Genomic DNA, 20,829 nt, shown 5'->3' on the forward strand with positions numbered 1-20,829 from the left:
CCCAGGCTGGAGTGCAGTAGAACGATCTCGGCTCACTGCAACCTTTGCCTCCCAGGTTCAAGCGATTCTGCTGCCTCAGTCTCCCAAGTAGCTGGGATTATAGGCAACTGCCCCCATGCCTGCCTAATTTTTCTATTTGTAGTAGAGAAGGGGTTTCATCAAGTTGGCCAGGCTGGTCTTGAACTGTTGACCGCAGGTGATCGCCCTCCTTGGCCTCCCAAAGTGCTGGGATTACAGGCGTGAGCCACTGTGCCCGGCCCTTTGTGGTATTTTTAATGTAAAAATATACACATTGATAATTTGCATGAGAGCTTGTTTCAGGACACTAAACTGTCACAAGTGCCAATCACCAGCCACTACAGAAAGTATTTTGGGATATCATATCCGGAAACAATTGAGTGTTGAGGTTCAATGTGTTCAAATTCTGCCTGAGTCTTTTGCACACATTGCCTTTAAAAGACTGAGGTATTTCCGTGTATAAATGAGGAAATTAACTGTAAGATCGAATATTTATTTTCTGGCAGTGAACAGCCATTGGCAGTCATGTTGCCTCATCTGAATTTTACTGTGCAGTGTAGTTGTGCATTTAATATAATGATATTTAAAAATTTTGGCATAGGTCTTCTTTCCCAGGTGTTCCTTCCCAGAAAAAAAAAAAAAAAAAGATTTGGTTTTTATTTTTGAATAAGGAGGACAGAAGTTGTCCAGGTTAGTCAGGTGACAAAATGAAAGTAGACCCTTCTAGATCCTTCTGGATCCCATGCTTGCTCCCTTGCTGGCATGCACCAGCCCCGTCCCTTAGCCACACAGTGTGCTACAGTGCCACAAGTAACACTTCGAGGGCAGCCATTTTAAATTGGCAGCATTGGCTTCTGTACATTCTTACTGCCACTTTGTGACTCCTCTTGTGTATTCAGTGGGATAATTAAAATTAAAGGAAAACTTCAGTCTCTCTCAAAAACTTGAAGAGCATAATCACTGAGAAACTGGATTTTTGCTTTGAGGGCAAAGTACAAGTATGTTTTTTAAATTGTGCTGATTCAATTTACTTCTCAGTCTTTGGTCTTGTTCTCTCTCTCTCTCTCTTCTCTCTCTTTTGAGAGAGGGTCTGACTTTTTTACCCAGACTGGAGTGCAATGGCGTGATCACAGCACACTGCAGCCTGGACCTCCTGGGCTCAAGTGATCCTTCCACCTTAGCCTCCTGAGTAGCTGGGACTGAAGGCATACGCCACCGTGTCTGGCTAATTTTTGTATTTTTTATAGAGACGAGGTTTTGACATGTTGCCCAGGCTGATCTCCAACTCCTGGGTTCAAGTGATTCACTCCCCTTGGCCTCCCAAAGTGCTCAGATTACAGACGTGAGCTACTGCACCTGGTTTATATTTCTTTTCTGACATTATCTGTTAAATAATGCTGTGAGAGTTGAAGATTTTTTTTTCTTTTTTGGACATAGAGTCTCACTTTGTTGCCCAGGTTGGAGTGCAGGGGTGTCAGCACGGCTGATTGCAGCCTCAACTTCCTGGGCTCAAGCGATCCTTCCACTTCAGCCTCCTGAATAGCTGAGACTATAGGCGGGTGCCACCAGGCCTGGCTAATTTTTCTTCCTCCTCAGTAGACTTTAAGCTCCATGGGGGCAAGAACTTTTTTATTCTGTGCTACAAACTTGATGTCTCTAATAGTGCCTGATGTACAGCAGGCACTCAAGAAATACTTGTTGAATGATTTAATCTAGTATTTTTTCTGGGTACTGTTTAAAATGTTTTATTTTAATTTCTTTTGAGAGAGAGGTTTCACTTTGTCACCCAGGCTGGAGTGCAGTGGCAATGATCTCAGCTCACTGTAACCTTTGCCTTCTGGGCTCAAATGATCCCCCGACCTCAGCCTCCCAAGTAGCTGGTAGCTGGGACCACAGGTGCACACCACAATGCCTGGCTTTGTTTTTTGTTTTTTGTTTTTTTCCTTTAAGAGACAGTGTTTTGCCATGTTGCCCAGGCTGATCTCCAACTCCTGGGCTCAAGCGATTCACCTGACTCAACCTCCCAAAGTGCTGAGATTACAGCCATGAGCCACTGTGCCCAGCCTAGCCCGGTTTATTCTTGATTTGGATTTGAATTACATATATTATCTAGCATCTGAATGACTTATTAGTACCTTTATTAGTAGAAAGTTGGTGTTTTCCAAATATCCTTCTAGATTGTATTTAGAAACCTGAAAAATCAGTTGTTGATAAGAATGAAAGCTACCTCTGCCTTTGGTAATATAAGGTGCAAAGATTTCAGGAATTAGGATATTAACTAGCCTCATAGATCCTGACTTTTTGAGCAGAAATCTAGACCTTAAATAATACTCTAACCCTAGATTTTAGATCCAGGTATTAGGCTGAAGGCACTTTTCTTATATCCGCTTTGCCCATAGAATCTTAGAGGGGATATTTTCCAAAGAACACATCCACAAAAGCCAGTATTAGCAACTGTAAACTTTTGTGAATTATTTCTTTGAAGATCTATTCTCAGTGTCAGATGGCACCAACATTATTTAATGGTTGTGATTATTCATGAAATTATCCTAAATGATACTAGCTTCCTTCTGATGTCCATGGTTTTCTAACTTACTGTGTTACTAATTACTGACACTAATATACCATGAGAATGCTATTATATAACCTGGTGAACAACTCAAACCTCCGATTTCAAAGATGTGTGGTCTGTGATCCTATATGAGATTTTTTCACCATGGTGATGAATACCATCAACTGACTTCTTTGAGAGTTCCCCTTCTAGAAATTGAGAGATATTGCCGATTAGCTTACTATATAATTCCCCTATGGTGTTTGATTAAAGCCAGATGAACTATAGTTTATTTTGAAAGGACAGCCAAACCTCTGAAGCAGTAGTCTTGTCTGATCTTGTAACCACAAGATTAATGCAGTCCCTATTACGTTTCATTTTGCATGACTGGGTACCTTGATCCAACCAACCATTTTCAGAAGTTTCTCTGAATAAGTGGAAAAGTAAGTGTGCCCCAGCCACCCACCTAAATGAGTTTCCAAGTTATATAATTTTCCTGCAGTGGTGCTGGGCTGTCCACCCACAGGCAAGTCTCTTGGCAGATTCATACAGTCACCATCTCCTTCAGAACCTGTGATGGAAAAGTCCAGTACCGGTGAGCCTGTGGGCCTATGGTGTGAAGAGGGTGGAACTGGAATCACTTGTCAAGATCACCTAGACAAGTTCAGGGTATCCTTATGTTATATGAGGATACATACGTGTGTTTTGTGAAGGGCAGTTCCCTCTTCCTGCCTCCTGTGCATCATTAACAAAGGTATGAAAAGCCCTTTCTAGAGTCCTAGAGATAGGGACTACCAACAGTGGCAGTCACTCCCTAAGCACTGCTGACTCACTCCATGATACTGACTCTGTTTCCATAACGGGTTCCTTTCATTAGACAGGGGCATCTTTTTCTAGTCCTTAATTGTGTTCCTCATGTACACCATGGGTGCCGCTGCTACAGAGATGTTAACAAACTTAGACTGTTTTGATTTCAAAGAGGCCTGATTTTGACTTTTTAACACCAAAGTTTTGATCTTTATTTCTATTTTTTGGAAAACCAATAGGAGGCAGCAGCAGGAGGGGACCGGACTAGATTGTAGAAAACTTCTGAGGAGCGTGGAGTGCTGCTCAGGTGACTTATTTCAGGTATGAGAATATGGGTGTGAAGGTAATTTGAAAGCCAGCCCTATCTATAAAAAGGGGGAAAAGATAGGTCCCAAGGACCAAGTAGGTGTCAGGGCATGGTAGTCCGCCAGCCTGCTTCACTTGTGATATTTATTTGCTAGGGGTCCTGAAGGTATAGGCCGGCAATTAAAGTAATATGTAGGTCATTACTCCCTCAGATCTTTACTGTTCCATACATTGTTGTCCATTCCCTTGCTCTGCAGACATTTCTGGTACCACAAGGCTCCAGTCTCTGAATCTGAAAGACACTGGGCTCATTTTCCCTCTAAGGCAGTAGTCTGGCAGCTCAACTGGTTTCTAACATAGTATTTTCACACTTTGTGACACTGTTAAAAATTGTCAGTGAATTCAGGCATTGGAAGCTAGGGGCAAAGATTTGGGGTTTGCATGCTAAGGCTCCCTAACCCCTGTGTTTCCTGTCTCATTATACAAAAGAAGTATTGTGGGATGAATGAATTTGGGTAAATAGATCATGATAAAAAGTGCTAATGTTTTTTGGGTTATGTTGAATGTTCCCATATAATAAATGCTCTTTCTTGTGCCTGTCTAGGTCATAGTCTCTGTTCCATACAGCAGCCGACCACAAGGGTTGATTGATAAGCTTTCCTGTATCTGTGCTATTCCCCCTAGATTGCTATATGATCCATTTCTTTCAAACCTGTGGAGGTCCTGTGTCCGAACTTGATTTCATCATTGCTGTCAATTTTCAGGTAAGGTATACAGTGACTGGGTCAAGATTCCTTTCTGATAAATGAAGAATTTCATATCAATTAGGGATTCAAGCTTTCAATACATGAGAATACCAAACCTCAGAGTGGGGATCTTCTAAACAAAGTTTACACTTCTGGAGTTGTTGTCTGCTATGGCATATGTTTTGGAATGTGGCTTTCCCTGCAGCCATTTCACAGTAAGCCTTATGATTTATACTTATTAATAACATCTGTAGAGCAAATGCCTGCATCATGTAGTTTTCACTCTTGGTGCTTTCTAAATTGCCTCTTGGATTGCTTTGGAGTCAGACAGACCTCAGTGTAAGCCGGACATTTCATCACCAGGTTCCCTCACACGCACACCCACACTGACTCACACTGGGGCCATTCAGGCATGCCAGTTAACCCAATGTACACATCTTCTGGATGCGGGAGGGAGTGAGGACCAGGAGAAAACTCATGCAGACTCCATACAGATAGTATACCCAGCCCGGAATTGACTTTTATTTTTCCTCATTAATATTATAAGGAGACAATGTTGTAGAAAATGACCATATTTGAGGACTTGCTGTAAATCTGTCCTTTCTCATTCAGATATCTGACTTTAGTCCGTATTTCCAGACTCAAATATTATGCACACAGTTAGGAAAGGCATAAAAATTCAGTGAATTTATTTTAAAGATTCTAGTTTTTGTTGAGTCTAGTGTTCTGAAAAGCATTGTACAATGTAGCATTTAACAAGTTGTATGTTTAATGCAGATGTATTGTCTGCATGACTTCAGTAGCAGCAGATATAGGAGTGGTGAAAAGACTAGGATCCTTTTAGGAACAGTTCCAGTTCTGTTCATCTGGCCTGATGCATACTAGTTGTAGGACTGCCCACTGATGTAAACACAAGTGAGCGAGGTTTTCTCTGTCCTGTTCGTATTTCTATTCTTAGTGTATGGAATTGGTACTAGAAATAAGCTGCCTCCTAGTGAAGGACCTCAGGTTTAAGTGAGTCATCTGTTATTCTAAGTGAAGTAACTCAGGAATGAAAAACTTAACATTGCTCTCATTCATAAGTGAGAGCTAAGCTATGAGGATGCAAAGACATAAGAATGACACAATGGGCTGGGTGCGGTGGCTCACACCTGTAATCCCAACGCTCTGGGAGTCTGAGGCAGGTGGATCACCAGAGGTCAGGAGTTCAAGACCAGCCTGTCCAACATGGCAAACCCCCGCCTCTACTAAAAATACAAAAATTAGCTGGGCGTGGTGGTGGGCACCTGTAATCCCAGCTACTCAGGAGGCTGAGGCATGAGAATCACTTGAACCTGGGAGGCAGAGGTTGCAGTGAGCCAAGATTGTGCCACTGCACTCCAGCCTGGGCAACAGAGTGAGAGTCTGTCTCAAAANACACAATGGACTTAGGAGACTCAGGTGGAAAGGGTGAGAAGAGGGGGAGGGATAAAAGGCTACAAATTGAGTGTAGTGTATACTGCTCAGGAGATGGGGTGCACCAAAATCTCACAAATCACACCACTAAAGAACTTATGCATGTAACCAAACACCACCTGTTCCCCAATAAACTATGAAAATATAATTTAAAAAATAAAGGAGACAAAAGACACTTACATGTGTGTGTGTGTGTAGATGCATTTTAAGAAGTTATGGGGCAGGTGTGGTGGCTCACACCTGTAATCCCAGCACTTTGGGAGGCTGAGGCAGGAGAATCGCTTGAACCCAGGAGGGTAAGGTTGCTGTGAACCAAAATTGCACCACTGCACTCCAGCCTGGGCGACAGAGTGAGGCTCTGTCTAAGAAAAAAAAAAATAGAAATGAAATAAGTTCTGCCCAAGACCAGGCCCAGTGGCTCATGCCTGTAATCTCAGCACTTTGGGTGGCCGAGGCAGATGGATAAGCTTCAGCACAGGAGTTTGAAACTAGCTTGGGCATTGTGGCTAGACCCCATCTCTCCAAAAATAGAAAATTAGCTGGATGTGGTGGCATGCCTGTAGTCCTAGCAGCTTGGGAGGCTGAGGTGGGAGGATCACGTGAGCCTGGGAGGTTGAGGCATTAGTGAACTGTGATCAGACCACTGCCATCCAGCCTGAGTAACAGAATGATACCCTGTTTCAATCAATCAAACAATCAATAAGTTGCACTGTGGCTGGATCAGGCAGAATCTCTAGGTGGTTGGAGTGGAATACTGCATAAGCACTCTGGATAGCTGTAAATACCTCAGGAGAGCCTCCTACTGCCAGATTTCTCAAACAAAAGACCTGTGAGCTTTGGCTTGAGCTCTCCTCCCAGAGCCAGCATAGAGGCTCTGCTATCTTGCATGGGTCCTTCTCCTGATCATATAGTGATTGATGACAGAGAAGGACTTCACTAGAAGGGACAGGGAAAGATGGGAACTGGAGGCATGACAGGAAGACAGCAGGAAGAAGTATTTATAGTACACAAAGGAATATGTATAGATTGCTGCTTAGAGCAACTTCTTTTTTTCCCCTAATTATGACCTCTTCCCAACAGATTCCCTGTTTCTGCTTTAACCTGGACTGCTTGCTAAGTGCCTGCCTCTCAGGATCCTTGTGGAGGTTACAATACATGTAAGTCACATAGGAGAAGCATTTAAAAAATATATATTATTTTGATTCACAAAACAAACAAAATGGCTCCAGATGATTTTTCACAGCCTATGTGAGTGTTAGTTAGAACCAGTTAGAGGCCTTGTCCATCAAAGATGCTTAGTTAATTCAAATATGTGCACAGAGAAACTGAGCCTTATCAAATAAATCCATAGCCAGCACCAAGCCATCAGGAAACCCAAAACCCAACAAGCCCTCTATTTCCTTGGATTTTTGATCAAAACGAAGTCACCTCACACACCTGGTTTGTAGAAGCATAGGTCCTTTGGAAATATTGATTCCTCTATTAAGCAGAAAACACTGTCCAGCTACCAGGTGTCAGCCTCTCTCATTTTTGGCCATTCCGTAAACCTGTCTGCATTTGCACACGTAAGTTAGCTTGGAAATGTCAAGCGATCACAGAGGGATGTTTATAAAGTTCCATAGAAAAATACTTTAACTAAACTGAGGTTTATTGGTATTCCAGAAGAGTTGATAATGACTTGTTTCCCATCTGAGTCTGCTCCTGGACCCCTCCCTTCACCTTGAACTTTTGCTTGAGTCTAGAATCGATTTTATCTAATTTCCAAATGTTGCTTGTCCATGGTTTGGCTGGATTCATTATACATATACCCAGAGTAGAAGGTAACTTGGTGCATCTTAATGACATAAATATTGCCCTTACCTCGAAAAGCTTTTTCTCCCTTCTTTCTATCTTATTTTGTAATTTCTTAGTGGAATCAAGGGCTGTAATGATTATTTTACTAAAATGAGGGGTTCTCTCATAGCACATTGAACCTACTGTCACATTTCATTTTACTTATCACACATAGGCATTTGTAGAAACTTATATTTTTCATAATGTTCTAATGAGTCAGAAGTGATCCCAGAAAGTCTCTCTTGGTCACTGAGAGTCCAGCTATGGGACTGACATGCATTTCTTGCAGTCTCTCTGTGCAGGGCTCTTCAGAGTAGAGGTTAGCTAGCTACTCTTGGGTATACAAACCAGTTAGGAACTAGAGGTTTGTGTTTTGTTTTTATTTCTATCAAACTTCTACATGTGTAGAGTTCAGAGACTCAAATAGCTCCAGGAGGCTTACTCACAAAAATAATAGTTCCTCAACCTACCGTCATTCCTCCATTTCTTAGTCACTTTGTTTATCCAGAAGCTACATCATGATGTAATTTTGTGATTATAGAAAAAACTACTGAAAACTGCTCAGAAAAATGTGAGAGCACTAAAAGGATTGAAGATGTGGTTCTCTGGCCACTTCTGTTATCTGTCTGAGGGGTGAAGAGTTCCAGGGGAGAAGTGTCACAGAGATTGGATCCCTAGAAAACAGGGATCAGGAGAATGGAATAACAAATAAGAACGGTCTCTTACCTTCAAGGACCTACAACCTAGAGGTAGGGAGAGGGCTGTGTAGAGCTCTACTGTGTAGAGCTGCTTTTGAGAATGACAATAAAGCAAAAAGGAAGACAAGGGCCTTGGATGTGAAAGGTGTTGTGGGCCAGGTATGTTCAAGGCACTGTCTCCTGTCCACTTCTCCCTTCCTACTTCTCTCTCTGCTTCAACATCTCCCCAACTGGACAAGCAACACAAGGGATATTACAGGCCTGGGACTTCCATTATTGTGGCCCAAAATAGAGCCAGCAAATATGGAAGGACATATATGTAGCTAGGGACAAAACTATGGCATTTTACAGACACTACTTCTCCCCCTGGCTTTCAGCTTTAGAATGTGGGCATTCAAAAGCAATGTCCAATACTATTGCCACTCAGTTTATTTTATTTTATTTTATTTTACTTGTGACGGAGTTTTGCTCTTTTTGCCCAGACTGGAGTGCAATGGCATGTTCTCACCTCACTGCAACCTCTGCCTCCCAGGTTCAAGCGATTCTCCTGCCTCAGCGTCCCAAGTAGCTGGGATTATAGGCACCCACTACCATGCCCTGCTAATTTTGTGTTTTTAGTAGAGACAGGGTTTCTCCACGTTGCTCAGGCTGGTCTAGAACTCCCAACCTCAGGTGATCCACCCGCCTCAGCCTCCCAAAGTGCTGGGATTACAGGCATGAGCCACCGTGTCTGCCTGCCACTAAGTTTTAAAAAAAAACTTTCATGTCTCTTCACAAGTCCCTGTGTCTTGTAATTTGCTTCAACTAATAATTATACCTAAAGATTATTTTTAGTTGGACATTAGACAAATCTTTAAATTTTAGTACCCTTGAAGGCAATCTCAGTTTGAGATGCATCCGTTGCTTTAAATACTTCGCTTAAATGTGTTACATCTGTGGTCCATTTTTTAAACACTTGGGAAAAAAACTGGTAGCTCTATGCTCCTAATGCTATCATCTTTCTGTCTGTTATTAAAGTGACATAACCAGGCATGGTGGCTCATGCCTGTAATCCCAGCACTTTGGGAGGTTGAGGCAGGCGGATCACTCGAGGTCAAGAGTTCAAGACCAGCCTGACCAACATGGTGGAAACCCCATCTCTACTAAAAATACAAACTTAGCCAGGCATGGTGGCTCATGCCTGTAATCTCAGCTACTTCAGAGGCTGAGGCTGGAAAATCTCTTGAACTCGGGAGTCAGAGGTTGCAGTGAGCCGAGATGGCGCCATTGCACTCCAGCCTGGGTAACAGAGAGAGACTCTGTTTCAAAAATAAAGAAATAAATAATAAATAAATAAATAAAAATAAACTGACATACTCAGTACTCTTGCTACATGAGGAAAGGTTAGGAAGTAGTGTTAATCATCATCTTTTTAGCATCTGGAGTCGGAGAACAATTCTTTTTACCCCAGAAAAGTATGTTTATTCATCAAAATGAAGGAGATTTGAGCTCCACTGCTGGTGTTTTAACTACCAATTTATTAGTGGTAGTTTCTTAGCCTGCAAAACGATAGCTCAAAGTCTTAGGCATATGAGCTGTATGAGTTCACAGAATACCAAGGGGAGACAGGCCAAATTAGGCAATATAAAAAGGAGTGAAGGGTAAGTGTATGTGAGCTGGGAAGTACTTCCAGGGGCAATTCGGTCATCCCATTTGTAAGGGTATCAGCATCTGAGAACCTTTCCTTTCTTAGAATTAGTTTATATATTTGATTCATTTCTTTCTAAACACCTTGACCTCGGGAAAATGGGTCATTTGGAATTGGATTAAATTGCCTCTATTCAGAACAGCAGGGCATCAAAGAATTACAGAGAAATAAAAATCCTTGATAGAATGCTCCAAATATGGGTAAGGAAGAAGCATATACCAATGCCCATTTTGAGTATATGGGAGGGTGTTACCTTCTTGCAAAGTTGGGATATTGGTGATGGGGGCAGCTTCTTTCCATTTTCCCTGTGAATTCTGTAATTCTGAGATGGTATAGGTTTTGCTGCTATAGGCTTTGCTACCCCTGCCTTTTTTTGTGGATTTCTCTTGGGCCTGTGAAAAATGGCTCTGGGGAGAGGTGGCGTCTCAAACTCTTCACTTGTCTGGGGAGTTGTGTTACTTAGAACAGACTTCTGTTTAAGAGTGATATTATTCCAACATAATCCTTGACGATTTTCCTTCAGCTTTTCCCTATTCCATGTCTTTCTGCTGCACCTTAATCTGCAGTGGTGGTTACTGCCTGTAACACTTCAGTTCCCTTTTGTAATCCCTCACTGATTTTCAGGAGGGCTTAGCTGAATTTAAAATTTTAACTCCTTACATTTGTCAGTGTCTTTTTCTGGTGTTGGGCTAGTTCTGTGTGCCAGGTTTCAGAGCCCTCTTTCCTCTGGTTCTCCTGGTTTTCTGGCCTAGATCTTTATTTATTTATTTTTTTAAATATGATCTTGTTTGTGAGGTCTAAGTATAGTGACACCTCTGAAATGATGTGTTTTGTGTCTGTTAAAAGCATCCCTTCTTCGACTAAATCCTGTTTTCTTTTCACCATCATACCATCCACAGTAAACAAAACCAAGCCTCATTTTTGTCCATATTTGTTCCTTTTGGCTTCTTTATCGTGTTTCTTCTTTGATGTGCCTTTCCTCTGGACACTAATTCCATCAATTTTTCTGCCATGTAGCCTTAGGAAACATGTAACTCATATATGTCTACCTGCAATAACTGTCACTGGAAAATCATCTAGTAAGTCTTGTTAGTATTTTATACTGATATTGTTGGACTTTCCTTCTCATTCATCTATATTTTTTATCTTAATTTTCAAGAAGTGCTTTCCCAATTTCCCAATTACTGCACATTTCATCTGCAACTCTACCATGTGCTTCTTAATAACTTCATCTTTTTTGGCTCCTTCAAGAAATGGGAATTGGTTCCCATTTGTTAGGTTCTTGGGCCATGGTCATCCTTTGTCATCTTTAACAACTTAAACATCCTTCTGTATCTAAATACACTTGTAAAGAAAATTGAGACATGGGTTTATTTCTTTTATATTTTTATCTGTCCCTTCTGATCTTCAAGATCTTTTATTCCCCTATATATACAGGCTGACTTCTAAGATCTCGTACTTGGTATTAAGAACTCTCTTATTCTGTTTTCTTTAATTTAAAAAAATTATTCTACTGCTCATTATCTTTGATTTGGCAGATTACTTAACTCCTTTGAACTTTTGTTTCCTTAACTATGAAATGGAGCTAAGATCTGTTTCAGCTTCTTAAAGGAGCTGTTATGAGTGTAGAAGGAGTTAGGAGTGTCATTGAATTCTGGGTCCTCAAAAATGCCACCAGAATAACTTGTTGCTGAGGGAAAATTGAGTTTATCCTGACTGTGGTGAGGAGGAGCACTACTTTGACAGAGTCTCATACCATGACAGAGGAGCATGTAGTTTGGATATTTATGAGGTTTTGGAGTGTGATTTAAGGTAGCTCTTTGTAGAAGCTTGATCAACATTGAGTAAGGATCATGATAAAATAGTTTAGGATAGGTGGACACAACTAGGGGAAGCTTTTGAGGCAAGAGCTTTGATTTTAATCCTATCTCCTCAATGTTTGTTAGCTGTTCATTTGAATATTTTTTTCTGGAAGTTTCTGAAATGAACAGTTGTTTTCAGGATTTTTCTTCCTGTTCAAGAGCTTCCTGGACTAGTAAAGTTATGTTGATGGGTACAGTAGAAGTTTCTGAAATGAACAGTTATTTGCAGTTTTTCCTTCCTATGCAATAGTTACCTGGACTAGTAAAGTCATGTTGATGGGTACAGTAGAATAATAAAGTTATATTACTGAAGACAACCAAAGAGTAGAATCATGTGAATGCAGACAGTGAGCTGTAAGGAGGTAGACGCTCTCAGTTGTCAGCATACAGAGGTACTTCCTACTTTATGAATGGTCATGGGAGCATTAATAAGGCAAATGTTTTTGCTTGTTGTTGATTTTTATGCTTTTCTACCTAAATGCAATTATGTTTTCTGCTTAAACTTTGTTGAAAAGAAAATCTTTGTTCAGGATGACTAAGCTTCTGAAATGTCATTTAACTAACTCTCTTCAATACCTGGGCTCGGCCTAGCTTGAAAACATCAAGTGTATGTTAATAACAGCTAGTGTACACAATTTTCCTCCACTGCTTTAGAAAGTGACTAATCAAGAGAGATAATGGAGGGCAGGTTCAGAGGGGTTTTCATTAAGGTTAATCCTTAAAAACAAGACAAAATATTTGGGGGCTGTGTTAGTCTATTTTGGGTTGCTACAAAGGGATACCTGAGACTGGGTAATTTATAAATTAGAGATACTTATTTGTGCTCAGAGTTCTGTAGGTAAATACAGGCATGGCACTAGCATCTGCTGGGCTTCTGGTGAGGCCTCAGGAAGCTTACAATCATAGTGGAAGGCAAAGTGGAGGAAGTGCCTGGCTTTTTTTTTTTCTTTGAGACAGGGTCTCATTGCCATTGCCCAAGCTGGACTGCAGTGTTGTGATCACAGCTCACTGCAGCATCGACTTCCTGGGCTCAGGTGATTCTCCTACCTCAGCCTCCTGAGTTGCTGAGACTACAGCCACGTATCACCATGCTCTGCTAATTTTTTGTATTTTTAGTAGAGACAAGGTTTCATCATGTTGTCCAGGCTGATCTAGAACTACTGGTCTCAAGTGATCTGCTTGCCTTGGCCTCTCAAAGTATTGGGATTACAGGCATGAGCCACCACACCCAGCCAAGGCTCTTTTAAACAACCAGATCTCACATAAACTCAGAGTGAGAACTCATTTATTACTGTGAGGACAGCACCAAGACATTCATTAGGGATCCGCCCCCATAATCCAAATACCTTCGACTAGGCCCACCTCCAACATTATCAGTCATATTTCAAAATGACATTTGGAGGGAGAACACATCCAAACTATATTGAAGCAGATATACCTTAACATGCTGACTGGAACACTAAAAGCAAAATTCCTCATCTAGCCAACCTGAGGTAGCTTTTTGCCTTTTTTGTAGTATATCTGAAAATTAAACCCTGGTGATTCTTTCCTGTCTAGTTTCCATTCTGGCCCTCATGCTGGCTTCCCTAGTTAGCTCCAGCTCCAAGGTATATAGTGTAGACTTTTAAAAAATTCACTGTGCCGTGTGCTGGAGAATGGGTTGCTCAGCTCACAGATTAAGGTAGGTAAAATATAGGAAGATTATATTTAACATTGGGCCAACAGTTAAAATTTGGTTCTTCTAAGATAAATAGTTACACCAAAGTTCATTATCTCTAGGCTACACAAACATCAAGTCAATATTATTGATTAGTCCTCTTAATTTAATAGTCAGGTGTGATTTCCTTCTAATGGTTCTGACACTTGTAGAAAATAAATGGACACGGGGAAAGTACATTGTACTTTGGCGTATGTTATGGCTTCTTGGTAACCTAGAGCTTGTGTATTCATGTGTTAATTTTGATTTGAGACTTTGTAGTGAAGAAGGAAATGGCTACAGGAGGCTGCCTCCAGTGCTTAGTATTGGTTACCCTTCCAAATGGATGCCTGTATTAGCTATGTATTGATTTATAAGAAATTACTTCAAAACTTAGCTTAAAATAATAAGAATTTGTTATTTCCAAGTTTCTGTGGATGTAGAATATTTGAGTGTGGCTTATCTGAATGGCTTGTAACACAGGGTCTCCTAGAAAGCTATGATCAAGTTGTTTGCCAGAGCTGTATCATCTCCAGGGCACACCTTGAGGAAGATCTGCTTCCAAGATCACTCATGTGGCTATCGGCAGGCTTTAGATCCTTACTGGCTGTTGGCTGGAGACATCAGATTCTTACCACCTGGACTTCTCCACTGGGCAGCTCACAACATGCCAGCTAGTTTTCCTCAGAGTGAGTAAGAGAAAGAGTAGTCTCTCAAAATGGAAGCCAGTCTTTTTGTAACTCAATCTTGGAAGCAACAGCCTGTCCTTTCTACTGTGTTCCCTTTGTTAGAGGCGAGTCAGTAAGACCAGTCCACCTTCAAGGGGAGAAGATTACACAAGGGTGTGAATACCAGAACATAAGGATTGTTGGGGGATATCTTAACGGCTGCCTACCATAGTTCTTGACGCGGTTCTGTAGTTACTTCAAAGGCCCAGCAATCAGCAGTAATCTCTTTATTACACAATCTTACGAACTCAAGGAATTAGCCTTTATATGAGTCTGTCACCATTGTGGAAGAGGAAATTTCAAAATATCATAAATTCATTCTATTTCTTGCTAGATGAAACGTATCACGTAGTTTAATGCTCCCTAGTATCTAGAGCACCAAGAAACCATTTGATGGTTTTCCCCAGAGACTGCATGTTTGAAAATTTTGTATGAACCAAATAAACTACATTATCGTTAATTTGGTTCTTCATCATATGGAAATTTTTGGCATTGGAAACTATCAGTTTGGGCTTCTGAAGACCTATTAATCCATCAAGTTGATAAATTCCTGCCTTTCTACCTATTTGTACATATTTATCCTAAACTCTCAGACTTTGGTAATTTAAATAATACTGTAACCCAGTTTGCATTGCCTGTGATTTCACAGAGGATTGAATAGATTAATGCAACTCAAAAAAGATGGGATAACATGTGCAAAGGTATTCAGATAGTCTGGATTACCTATTAAGATAGAATAGGATTTTCTCCTTTTCTTCTAATTTCCTTTTACCCGTAGCTATAGGACTGTGGATAAAATAGCTGTATATAAAACGCAACAGCTCTGCATCTCAATTCTGTTTAATGTTGGTGAACCATCTGACAACCTGTCTGACATATTTTTTCTGATTTTTTACCTCCTCCTATAACTCTCAGCCTTCTTTTGCATTTGCATGCCAAATACTTTCCATCTAAGGGCTTTAACTTGTACTATTTGCTTATTTCCTTATGCTGCTCTTAGCGATTCCTGCTCTTACCATCTCCCATTGCAGTGTGGTACTTGACCATCAGAGTACAAATCTGTACCATCATGAAATAGGATAAGCGAAGAGAACCTCAGAGTAATTTTCCTAACTCATTTGGTAGATACAAACATTGAAGAAAATAGATTTGCTCAGGAAATAATGCATTACATACTTGAAATAACTCAGGATAAGGTGAGACATTGCAGAAAATTAGAAAACACTTGGCAAAGAAAAAAATTTCCCCTCAGAACCTCACAGTCTAGTTAGAGAGGCAAAAGTAACCTAAATTCACTTTATCTGTATGACTTGAAGGAAAGGAAACATTGCAGTTTAGGTAGAGACATTTTAGAAAATCTTAATGTTGGGGTATAACTTGCTCTAGCTTTTCAAGGATAGAACAAGAATAAGAATCAACAGAGGGGAGGGAGAGAGTACTGGAGAAGAAAAAGGTATATGGCAAGGGTATGTGGTAAGGCTTTGCAGTCCTTCTAGAAATCAGTTGTTTGGGGTTTTGGAGAGGACACAACAGGAACTGCCATCTTTAGTGCTGAGTTGCTGATTTCAGTTGGCTGCTGCAACCAGATTTACATCTTTCCTAAGCACTAGTGTCATTTGACCCTGAGTGCAGAGGCATTATTGGATTATTACATCTGTGACACTATAGCTATTAGTCACACTCAGCCATAGGACTTGACAATATATTGGTGTTCTATTTTTACTTCTGTCCTGGTAATATCCCTGAAGTACTGAAATTATGACCAGAAAATTAATTTCTTTGCATTTGAATGAGAAATAAAAGAACAGGGAATAATTCTACATTCAGGCTATAAATCTCTAGAGTTGTCAGAAACACTGTGTTAAAAGTTTGGACTGAATTTTGCATTAAGCTTTGCCACTCCTCTCCAGAGGAACTGATGAGAGAAATACCAGACAATAGCATGTTAATGTAGTTCAAGTCTACTAAACAGATGCATGCACATACATGCACACATGGTCGTAATGTTGATTATTTTGCAAGATCAGAAAAGGAATGGCTGTTTACTGTGCCGCATACAATTTTCTTTCCTGAGTATGCAAATGAGACTAGCTACTTTTCAACCTAAGCTTCTCGGAGTTGTTTTTCTGAGGGATCTGTTTACGTGTCTGTGGTGTGTGTCTGTATGTTTGATTCCTCAACAGAGTATTCAATGAACTGTTCCATTGCACTCTGGAAGTGAAAAGAGCACAGGGTACATGGAGGTTAAGGGGTTATATGCATGTAAAGAAAAAGCATCACATCTAATACGTTCTCTATTATGTTAAATTCCTGATAAGATGAGCTAGTCTATGTCCAAGGGCTTCCCAGAAGTCTTCCCTAATACGTAGTCCACAGTCCGATACTGGCAAAGCCAGAAGGGCCCTTGGAGATCACTTCCCAATGTTTCAGTAAAGAAGTAGCTTTAGTGAGGCCACTCAAATTGTAATTGAGCTGAGACCAAAGTCTTACCTCCTGCTATTTGTTGTTGGTTCCATTCCACTTTCCACCTTCCCTCTCTGGAGAACGCAAAACTCAAATTTCCAGGAAGATGATAGTTTTAAAGGCAGTATATTATCTCTTTTTTCAGATGGAGGAATGGAACTATAGTGAAATGATTTATCTACAGTCACAAGGCCAGATATGTGACTAGGTCAGGAATCTAGGTGACCATGCTCTGGCCACACCTCTGTTTAATAACTTTATCAATATTTAGGAAGAAATGCCATGCAATTAAGTGGTGAATGTTATTACTTAGACTAACTAGGAGGTACCGTATGTGACATTCAGTCATTAGAAAGGCTTTGCCATCCTCCTAGAATTCAAAGTTGTTTGGGGTTTCTTGAATGCTTATTTCCAGAGCAAGATTAAGGGTAGAAGGGGAGAGTGGTGTGAATGTGCATAGTTGAATTTAATAGGGGTTTAGACTTCCAGCAGCTTCTGAGCATATAATAAGCAGGCTTTATAAGCATGAAATTCATAGGTAGAAAAGTAGTAAGCACTACCTTTGAGCTCTGTACCTGGATCTAAGGCTTTATATCAGCATTTAAGTGTTTCTATAAGATAAAGACAGAAGGGAGTTACTTAGGCACTTATTTTCTGTGAAGTTTGGGAACTCATTGGGCAAAATAGGAAATAAATAGAACCATTAGATGTCCTTGGAGAAAAGCATATTGTTTTTATAGTCCCATGAAACAGCTTTGGACAGCCATCATCTCCATCTCCATGAACTCAGCAATAAGTATGAAGTCCTATTATATTAATAGAATAGATCCATGACATTTAATAACTCATTATTTCACTTACATATTGAAATGAGCAATGAGAGTGAAGTACAAAGCCAGTTTAGTTAACTCTGTGAATGGAGTGCTGCTTTTCTACTTAATAAAAGCTACAATTAGCATGAATGTTGTCACACACTGATTGCCAACTGCCTTGGAGTAAATATTACCCTTGTTTATTGTAATTTCTTTGACAGTCTTTCCATCTAAATTTTTCATCCTAGTTTTAAAGGGATTCTATTAAAAAATGCAATAAATGCTTGTAATACTTTTTCAGAAAACTGTATTCCAAATCATTTTATAAAGCAGTGTGAAAACAGTAAAACAGTTATAAACCAAGTTGGCTGTCTGTTGTTCTGGCTGATTGTCCAATTCAGGCCAGTCTGTGTTCACCGCCTGTCAAGTGCTATGAAAGGGTCTCCTCAAGAGGGTGGGACGTCAGCCCATATGACCTATAAGGTTTCTTCCAGCTCTTGAGTATACAATTTGGTGAAAAGCTAAACTGGTGGTAGATAGGATAGAAAACATCTGCAAATGTCATTTAAAAGGTTTTGGATTTTTTTTGTCTTAGAGCTGATAAAGACCAAAAATTATTTTTGCCAAAGGGCACAGCTTATACCTTCCTGTTTATGACAGCCATTACTCATTTGTCACATGATTTGAAACAATAGTGTTGTGTTCAAATACACAATGCTATCACTTTAAAATGTCATAAATTTTTCTTTACATGCCATTTATAGAATGCTCCGTCATACTTACCCGTTATGTTATTCTGAAGGGTAAAGGTAGACAAGGACTTTATAGAGGTCCTATATATGTGAATGTATATATTTGAAATGGCTGAGTGGAGAGGTAAAGGTTATGCCTATTTGTGGGTAATACTTTTCCTCATCTGGTGCATATTTGTGTGCCATGTGTGCACATGCATACACACATGCGCACAGAACAGGGTTATCGTGGCAAATTATACCATCTGTAAGGCCAAGAGTTCTGTTTGTAGGGCTGCATTTTTATTTGTTCTAGAGTAGTGATTCTTAACATTTTCTTTGATAACAGATCAATTTGTTACTCTGTTGACATTGTACATTATCTACTTGGAAAAATAGGCCTTTTTACATAGCCATACACTTTTGTAGTTTTCTAGAGATTCAAGGATTACATTGGGTGCCTGATGTATTACCCAGGCTAGGAATTCCTGTTAATCTTATTTAAGCAGTTATTTCTTTATTGGGTAATAAGATATTTAACTACCTACCATGTACTGTGGGCACTATGCTGGATATAGGACGCATATCTAGTGCCAGTTCTCTGCTTAGCAGCCAGGTGACCCTGGGGGCATTCCTTTACCTTCCAAGATCTAAGTTTTCTATTATATAAAATTAGAGCATTCTAATGGATGATCCCTAAAGTTCTTTGTAATGTTTTATTTATTCAGTCGTATGCTAGGCAAGGAAGGGAATGCCCAGTCTAAACATCCAATAAGATAGGTTGGTGCCCAGAACCAGGCAAAAGAAATAAACAAAGAAAAAAATGCCCTTACTAGGTAATTTGAAGACCAGACACTTAGGCAAAAAACAGTGTCACATTGGTACAAGTATACTGCAGCACCAAGCCTGCTTCTATATATGGCATTTGATATTAGAATAATAATTAATTATGTTAATCTTTCTGGGCTATTGCATGGTTGTTTTACTTTATTTTGGGTTGTTTTTAAAGTTTTTTTTAATGGAATCTTTTTCAACCTAATATTTAATGAGTTGGGTTACTGTTTCTGGAGTGCCAGAGGTGGGAGGTGACGTATCCTGTGTGAGGAAGCTATGAGTGGTATTTCACACAAATCCTTTCAAATAAATCAGATTTAAAGTGTTTATATTATTATAGGCTGTACTGAAAACATTTCAAAAGCTCTTAGTAAACTTGTCCTTAGGCTGCTTATGTCTGTATTTATTCAGCTTTCAGATATTCATTTGCTCATGTTGGGGGTATGTTTGTTTTAGTTTTTATCCAGTACCATTTAATTTTTTTTTTTTTTTGAGATGGAGTTTTACCCTTGTACAGGCTGGAGTGCAGTAGCATGATCTCGGCTCACTGTACCCCCTGCCTTTTGGGTTCAGGTGATCCTCCTGCCTCAGCCTCTCCAGTAGCTGGGACCATAGGTGCATGCCACCACGCCTGGCTAATTTTTGTATTTTAGTAGAGATGGGGTTTCACCATGTTGGTCAGACTGGTCTTAAACTCCCGATCTCAGGTGATCTTCCTGCCTCAGCCTCCCAAAGTGCTGGGATTATAGGCTTGAGCCACCACACCCAGCCACCATTAAATTTTGTAGTCAAAGTTTGTATAACTGAGGCTTCAAGCTGTATCAGGATGTCCAAATAAGTTCATTAATTCTGGAAGGTTTTCTCCTAACAAGTAGAAAATCATCAGCATGGAATAATGACATCTTAAACCTATTAAATTAAAAATATCTTTATACTCACCCTGGAGCTTAAATATGTCAGCCAATAATAATTAAATACCACCCAAACGCTCACAATTTTCTGAGAAGAGAAAATTAGCTGGTTTTAATATGACTGGAAGATAAATCAGACCATCAACATTCTATCATTCATATGAGAAATTTATATAACTCACATTAAACATATCAGATCAACTGGAAAATTAGAGTAATTAAATGTTAGAGGGGAATGAATTTTATTAGAAGAGCAACAAAGACTTGACATACTGAGAGTGCTGCAAAGACCACATTCTAAAGACTCTCGAGAAAATGCACATACAAGACTGGAAGGTGTAATGAATGAACAGGTTCCTCGGAGTTCTTAGGAGTAAACAGGAGAAGTCCAAGGTATCCAGATTCATAATAGGTAAATGATTAGACCTGGAATATGCCAGCACACTGGAGAAGAGAACAGAAATATCATAAATGTTGACTTTACTCCTTTTTATTAAAATTAAAAATCTTTTGAAGTTAAAAATATATAAATGTCTTCAAATGTACAGATGGATTTCTGATAAAGATCAACAGCCTTCTCTCCCATGTATTTCTATCCCCTTCTACCCCCTTCATATTTGTTTTTAATTCTTCTGGCTATCTCTCTATCTCCATATACTATCTTTTTCTTTTCTTTTCTCTTTTCTTTTTT

This window comes from Cebus imitator, unplaced genomic scaffold (assembly GCF_001604975.1).
Source record: "Cebus imitator isolate Cc_AM_T3 unplaced genomic scaffold, Cebus_imitator-1.0 Scaffold421, whole genome shotgun sequence".
NCBI classification, from domain to species: Eukaryota; Metazoa; Chordata; class Mammalia; order Primates; family Cebidae; genus Cebus; species Cebus imitator.